We start from the raw sequence: 7,676 nt of genomic DNA on the forward strand, positions 1-7,676 counted from the left end.
GCTTTGTCATTGGACGGCGCCTCGCCCCCCTGGTTTCTCTTTCTTCTCCTCTCTTGCCTCCTTTCGCCCTCTGCCTTTCTTTAAATGTGCCCGCCTTTGGCCCCTCCTACTGCAGCCCCGACTCCACCCATTGGGTGCTCTCAGAAGAGGGCGGGGACTAATGGGGGAGAGGCCAGTTCCTGGAAGATGGTGCTGGGGTGGGTGATGGTGGCTCTTGGACACGAGTCAACAGTTGGGTAGGTATATGAGGACGGTCCCTTGTCTAGAGTGGACATCAGCTCCACTTGGGGGGGAGTCACTCTACTCTCGGAATGAGTGGATGTGCATTTATGGATTGAGCTGGGAGGTCTACCAGTCTGAATAACAAAGGGAGACCTACCCAAAGGCTGTAGTTTGTATCACAAAAGGGGAAATTGGGTGTAAGTCTAGAGGGAATGGGCCTTCCACAATTCTCTTCTGAACCTTCAGAAGCCTCTCTTGGCATCTTCATCCAACTCTTACCCACTTTGACCCCAATCCATGTCAAGCAACGCTAGTAATCCAGAATCATTCAGATAATACGGACGCTGTCAGTGGCATAGTCTCCTTCTAGACAGTGGAACCATCTTCACATTTAAGAGATGCTCTGCTTATCAGGAAAGTAAAGCCTTTTATACCCATAGAACTTTGCTCAAGTTGATCAAAGATCAATTACAACAAAGCCATTCTCCTTACAGAAAATATAATTTTTAAATATACAGTTGGTTTTAAATGAGTGCACTTCACCTTTCATTTAGTTTTAGTATGTCCCTTTGCAGTACCATCTCTAGCGCAGAGAAAGGATGCAGTTTCACAATCAAAAGGTTTCTGTTGAAAAGAACAGGTTGTTAAGACCCCATCACCTTTTGTATTTGAGAGGAGGGGATTGAATGTTTATAGAGTAATGCACAGTCTTCTGTCATCTTTTCTATCCTCAATACTTAGTTCAGCACCTGTCAGACAGTGGGCACTCTATTTTTGTTGAGTGAACCAGTGAGAAACATAATGATGTGAGAAACATATATTCAAATTGCTAACAGGACAATTTCACATTTTACATTTCAGGTTTCTCTTAACTCCGTTAAAGTTTTAAGGTTTAAAAAAAAAAAAAAAAAGGCACTCCTAAAACATAGAACTGTGAGGTAGACATGCAAATTTTACCCCTGAGAGAGCACTTTATTTTGCAGTAGAAAACTCATAGAGCAGAGTTTTGTGATTCACACATAGCTGCTATTGCTTCCTTCGAATATTTGAGCTAAAAGACACCTAGTTCAATCTCCTTATTTCATGGATGAGGAAATTTGGATCCACAGAGGTTAGGTAATGAGGCTTCTTGATTGTAGGACTAGGACTATAGTTTAGGTCTTTGGATTCCTAATCTTAGTGATCTTTATATTTCACTAGAGATTTTACAAATTGTACTGCTCAGACTCAAAGAGATTCAATAGAAAATGCTTTATGAGTGGAGTGACCAAGGAACAGAGCTGTTCACCTGATTCCACTTCTGGCTCCTCCCAGAATTGAGCAGTTTTTAACCTGTCCAGTATACTGGACTTACAGATTATATTTTCTTAGAACCAGATTTTAACTTCGATAAAAAATAAAAATATTTTGAAAGTTGCTTCTCTGTACCACAGCATCCTGTCCATGCACTGGGTTTATGCAAAAATCAAGCTTCCTACCAGAGGACCAGTTCGCAACCTATCTAAATCATGGTAACTTTCTGAAGAGAAAATCAGTTTCCTAGAAAAGCATATCCTGATCTCAGAACAAAATTATGAAGCCAATTATCAGCTTCCTAAGTCCTTATAAAGAAATGATATTACAACTCTTTATATCACAGTTAGTTCTGTTGGTAATTTTGGGAATACATACTAATGTGAAATTTGTGTAACTTCCAATGGAATGCCCCTGCAAGACAGACATAGAAAATCTCATAGAGTAAGCCAGCAGAATGGTAAAGGGACTTCATAGTGAAAGAAAAATAAGGATTTATGTACTCCTGGCTTTTTGTCTTGATATTCCTTCCCTTTCATGTTAATCCTGTTTTAAGTACTTAGGGTTCTCAAGTGTGGAAAGGCTTAGGGTCGTTTGCTACATAAATATACCAGACATCTATACAAACTTACAGAATTGATTTTGATTGAAAGGATAAATCTTATAAGACTATTCTCATACTAAGGAAACATAGGTCTCAACAAATTGCAGAGCATTCAAAGTTCATTTTATAATACATACTGATTTAATTTACTTAAACCAAACAATATCTTTATGAAATATTTTTTGGAATTAACATGTCAAATGCTTAAATTATTGTATAATTTTAAATTTGGCATTGTTTGATTTCTCTGTTTCTCATTTTTACATTTCTTCCTGCCTCCACCTTTTGATTAACTTAAATAGTCCTACAAATGGTACTTATCCATTCTCCAAAAGTGAGTAAAATTTACACATAATTTTTTCTTTTAGTTCCTGAGACTCTCCTAAGACACTACAAGCTTTTGGAAAGTTACAATTAAATTTATTTAATTTTATTGCAAATTAAAATCTTGTTCTTGAAGAAACACTATTCAAAATGCTTAGTTTATTCCTTTACCTCTCAAGGAGAATGATGCATCCATCCTATATCTGATATTGGTGAATAACAAGAACATACAGAACAAAAATTAGCTATATGTGTATATTTTCTGAATTTATGCAGTTTAAAATGTAGTTTATAATTTATGTAGTTCAAAAATGAAACCAAAAAGAATAAAGTGATTAGAGAAATTAAAAATAACATATATCTCTTTGCTATCCAGAACTTGTGCTATAAGATTCCACTTCTATAAAATAATTTGCTTCTTACAAAGTGGCCAAAAAATTAAAAAGTATCTGTAAATGGTTGGGAGTATCCACTCTGGAATCAAATAGACTTGGAATCAAACAGATCTTTATAACACAATATCCTCAGATATTTAAAAAAAATCTTTCTGAGCCTATTTCTTCACTTATAAAATGGGTGTAATCTCTGCTTCAATAGATTATTTTGAGGACTGAAGGAGCAAACATGAGTAAAACTTGTACTAGAGTGTCTGGATCACAGTAGGCATCTGATAAATAATAGTTATCATTATTTGTCTTATCTAATTATGAGGATTTTGTTTGGTTTAGCCTACATATTTCAAATCCTACATTACAGAGGGAGTCTGTAGATTTTTTTAAGTAATAGATAGATGAGGGGAAAAGAAAAACGTTACAGCAAGAAGGAAATTTAGGGATCATCTAATGGGTCCAACACTCTTAATTCAGATGAGAATATTGAGATGCCAAGAGAGCTGCCAAAGTTTACATAGCTGAATGGTGGAGTACTTGGAACTAGAACCTAGGTCTCTAACTGTTAATCAAAAGTTGTTTCTAACAACTCTGGTATTTAATCCAAGGAGATAGCATTAATTTGTAGTCCAAATGAAATTGCATAGAACATGATTCATCAATTTCAGTCTTTTCATTAAAATAATTATGAAGTAATGTAGATTTTTCTATAAAAGTTACCTCAAACCTCTGATATGCTCCTGTGTGTGTGTGTGTGTGTGTGTGTGTGTGTGTGTTAGTCGCTCAGTCGTGTCCAACTTGCTGTGACCCCATGGACTGTATGTAGCCTGCCAAGCTCCTCTGTCCATGGGAGAATCCCATGGGATTCTCCCATGGACAGATTAAAGGCAAGAATACTGGAGTGGGTTGCCATTCCTTTCTCCAGAGGATCTTCCCAACCCAGGGATCGAACCCTGGTCTGCATTGCAGGCAGATTCTTTACAATTTGCTACAGGGAAGTCAAACTGTTTAATTTAAAATACACAAAATACACATATAAACTGAGAAGCCAGGACTTCCACGCATGTACTTTCCCTATTCCTCCTGCTACTTTCAGTTTTAAACCCTGGACATTATATATCAAAGGAACATAAGAAGACTGAAGAATGGAGAGGAGAAAGCCAGGCTAAGGATTTCAGAACCCAAAGAACATTTTCTCTTTTCTGCACACACCTAAGACTGGGTGCTGGAGAAGTCCGCAACCAAGAAACACCAACAGACATAAAAGTGCCGACCAGATCATGTTCTCTCTAACTTTATACCCAAGAAAGGCGTAGCCTACCAAGACAGAAACTTTTACAAAGTTATCAGTCTACTGCAGCAAAATAGCACCAAAAAACAAACAAACAACTATGGCTTCTACCCTTTCCAGGCTATAAGCAGGCACTCTACCACCCCTTCTGGAGTAGTGTCAGAGAAGGTCAAGTAGAGAATCATCAATCTCATCCCTTCTGGGCAATAGAGAAGCTATTCTCTTCTAAAATGTCAGTGGAGACCATGTGGGGACCAATAATAAGACACTCGTATTCCTCCCAGTAGAGGTCTAGTAACCAGCTAGCATTCCCACCCCCACCAACTAACAGTGAGGCAGAGTGGGAAACTTGGACTTGTACTTGGCAATAGTGAGGCAGCATCCCTTCCTTTCCTTTCTGTAAAAATGTCAAAGGAAACCTGCTAAAAACAGATGGTTTAAATAATATCCAGAGTCTCATAACATAATAGCCAAATGTCTAGGTTGCAACTGAAAGTTATCTAATGCTGAGAACCAAGAAGATCTCAACTTGAATAAAAAGGGATCATCAATAAATGTCAACACTAAGATGAGAAAGAAATTAGTATTTTGTAGCAAATATTTTAAAATAGCCATTATAAAGACATTTTAACAAGCAGTTATGAACACAACTTGAAACAAATGAAAAAGTAAAGAGTTGCAGTGAAGAAATAAAACATCTCAGCAAAGGAACAGGAGATATAAAGAAGAACCAACATGGAAATTTTAGAACTAAAAAATACAATGATTGAAATAAAAAATTTAGTGGATGGTCTCAACAGCAGAAAGGAGAAAAAAAATCAGTAAACTTAAAGATAAAACAATAGATTTAATCCCATCTGAAGAAAAGAGAGGAAATATACTAAGAAATCAGAACAGAGCCACAAGCACGTATGGGACTATAAGATCTATTATTAGTGTAATCAGAGGACTGGAAGGAGAGGAGAAAGAAGGCTGAGCTGAAAAAGTACTTGAAATAATGGCTGAAAAATGTTCCAAACTAGGCAACAGACGTAAACCTATAGATTTAAGAAGCTGAACACGCCTAAGCAAGATACACCCAAAGAAATCCACATCAAAACAAATCATTGTTAAACATATGAAAACTAAAAACGAAGAAAAAAGTCTTGAAAGTAGCAAGATAAAAAAGTACACCTTACCGACAAGAGAAAAACCATTTGAATAGCAATAGATATTCTCACTAGAAACCATAGGTATCAGAAGGAAGTAGCTCAACATATTTCAAGCCCTAAAAGAAAAGAGCTGTCAGCCCAGATTTCTATATCCAGTGAAAATATCCTTCAATAATGAAGAAGAAATCAAGACATTCACAAGTGAAGGAAAACTAAGAGAATCTGTTGCCAGCAGATCTACCTAAAAGAATGGCTAAAGGGAGTTCTCTGAACAAAAAGAAAACAATAAAATGAGGAAACCTGGGACATTGGGAAGGAAGAAAGAACACAGTAAGCAAAAATATCAGTAAATATAACTTCCCTTTTCGAAATTATGTTTGATGATTAATATGAACTGAATGTTTGTGTCCTCCTGCCAGATTCAATTTTTGAAGCCCTAAGCCTCATTGTGGAGGTGCTGAAGATTAAATAAAGGTCATAAAGGTGAAGTCCTATTTTGATAGGGCTGGTATCCTTATACGAAGAGGAAGAGACTCCAGCGTGCTGTCTCTCTCTCTAACATGTGAGAACACAGAGAGAAGGAGACTATCTGCAAGCCAGTAAGTGGGCTCTCACCAGGACTAAACCTTGATCTGGGACTTCTCAGCCTCCAGAACAGTGAGAAAGTAAATTTATGTTGTTGAAGCCATCCTGTTTGCAGTAGTGTGCTATGGCACCCCAAGCAGACTAATACAATGGTTGAAGTAAAAATTACAGCACTAATGCATGCATTAAGTATATATGTAACGGAAATATTTAAGACAAATATATTAGAAATGAAGAATAAAGGGACATAAGGGAGGTAAAATGGAACTCGTACTTCACTGTAACTCATAAAATGACATGAGTTGACTGGGATAAGTTATATAGGATAATACCTAGAGAATTCACTAAAAAATATAAAAAGAGACATACTTAATATAGGTAAATAAAAATAGAACTCTTAAAAAATGATTAAGAAACCCACAGGAAGGCAAGAAAAGAAAATAAATGAAAAATAGAAAACAGAAAATGAAATAAATGAAAGGGGAAGTCTACAACATAAAATTAATGTAATAGTAGTTATTTATAAATGACTAATCAAATCAGCAGTTGCCCAGATGGGAAACAAACCAAGAAATAGATCAGACTTGAAATTAGCTCAGTTCAGTTCAGTTCAGTCGTTCAGTCCTGTCTGACTCTTTGCAACCCCATGGACTGCAGGATGCCAAGCCTCCCTGTCCATCACCAACTCCCAGAGTTTCAGTTCAGTTAAGTCGATCATTTGTGTCAGACTATTTGCGACCCCATGGCTGCCATCACCATCTGCAGTGATTTTGGAGCCCCCAAAAATAAAGTCTGACACTGTTTCCACTGTTTCCCCATCTACTTCCCTTGAAGTGATATACTGCATAGGAACCTGTAATGTTAGGTCCATGAATCAAGGCAAATTGGAAGTGGTCAAACTGGAGATGGCAAGAATGAACGTCGACATTCTAGGAATCAGCCAACTAAGTTCAGTTGCTCAGTCGTGTCCAACTCTTTGTGACGCCATGAATCGCAGCACACCAGGCCTCTCTGTCCATCACCAACTCCCGGAGTGCACTCAGACTCACGTCCATCGCGTCAGTGATGCCATCCAGCCATCTCATCCTCTGTCATCCCCTTCTCCTCCTGCCCCCAATCCCTCCCAGCATCAGAGTCTCTTCCAATGAGTCAACCCTTTGCATGAGGTGGCCAAAGTACTGGAGTTTCAGGCTTAGCATCATTGCTTCCAAAGAAATCCCAGGGCTGATCTCCTTCAGAATGGACTGACTGGATCTCCTTGCAGTCCAAGGGACTCCCAAGAGTCTTCTCCAACACCACAGTTCAAAAGCATCAATTCTTTGGCACTCAGCCTTCTTCAGAGTCCAACTCTCACATCCACACATGATCACTGGAAAACACCATAGCATTGACTAGACGGACCTTTGTTGGCAAAGTAATGTCTCTGCTTTTTAATATGCTGTCTAGGTTGGTCATAACTTTCCTTCCAAGGAGTAAGCGTCTTTTAATTTCATGGCTGCAGTCACCATCTGCAGTGATTTTGGGGCCCAGAAAAATAAAGTCTGACACTGTTTCCACTGTTTCCCCATCTATTTGCTATGAAGTGATGGGACCAGATGCCATGATCTTCGTTTTCTAAATGTTGAGCTTTAAGCCAACTTTTTCACTCTCCACTTTCACTTTCATCAAGAGACTTTTTAGTTCCTCTTCACTTTCTGCCATAAGGGTGGTGTCATCTGCATATCTGAGGTTATTGATATTTCTCCTGGCAATCTTGATTCCAGCTTGTGTTTCTTCCAGTCCAGCGTTTCTCATGATGTGCTCTGCATATAAGTTAA

Source organism: Bison bison, unplaced genomic scaffold (assembly GCF_000754665.1).
Source record: "Bison bison bison isolate TAMUID 2011002044 unplaced genomic scaffold, Bison_UMD1.0 scf7180017864162, whole genome shotgun sequence".
Lineage (NCBI taxonomy): Eukaryota > Metazoa > Chordata > Mammalia > Artiodactyla > Bovidae > Bison > Bison bison.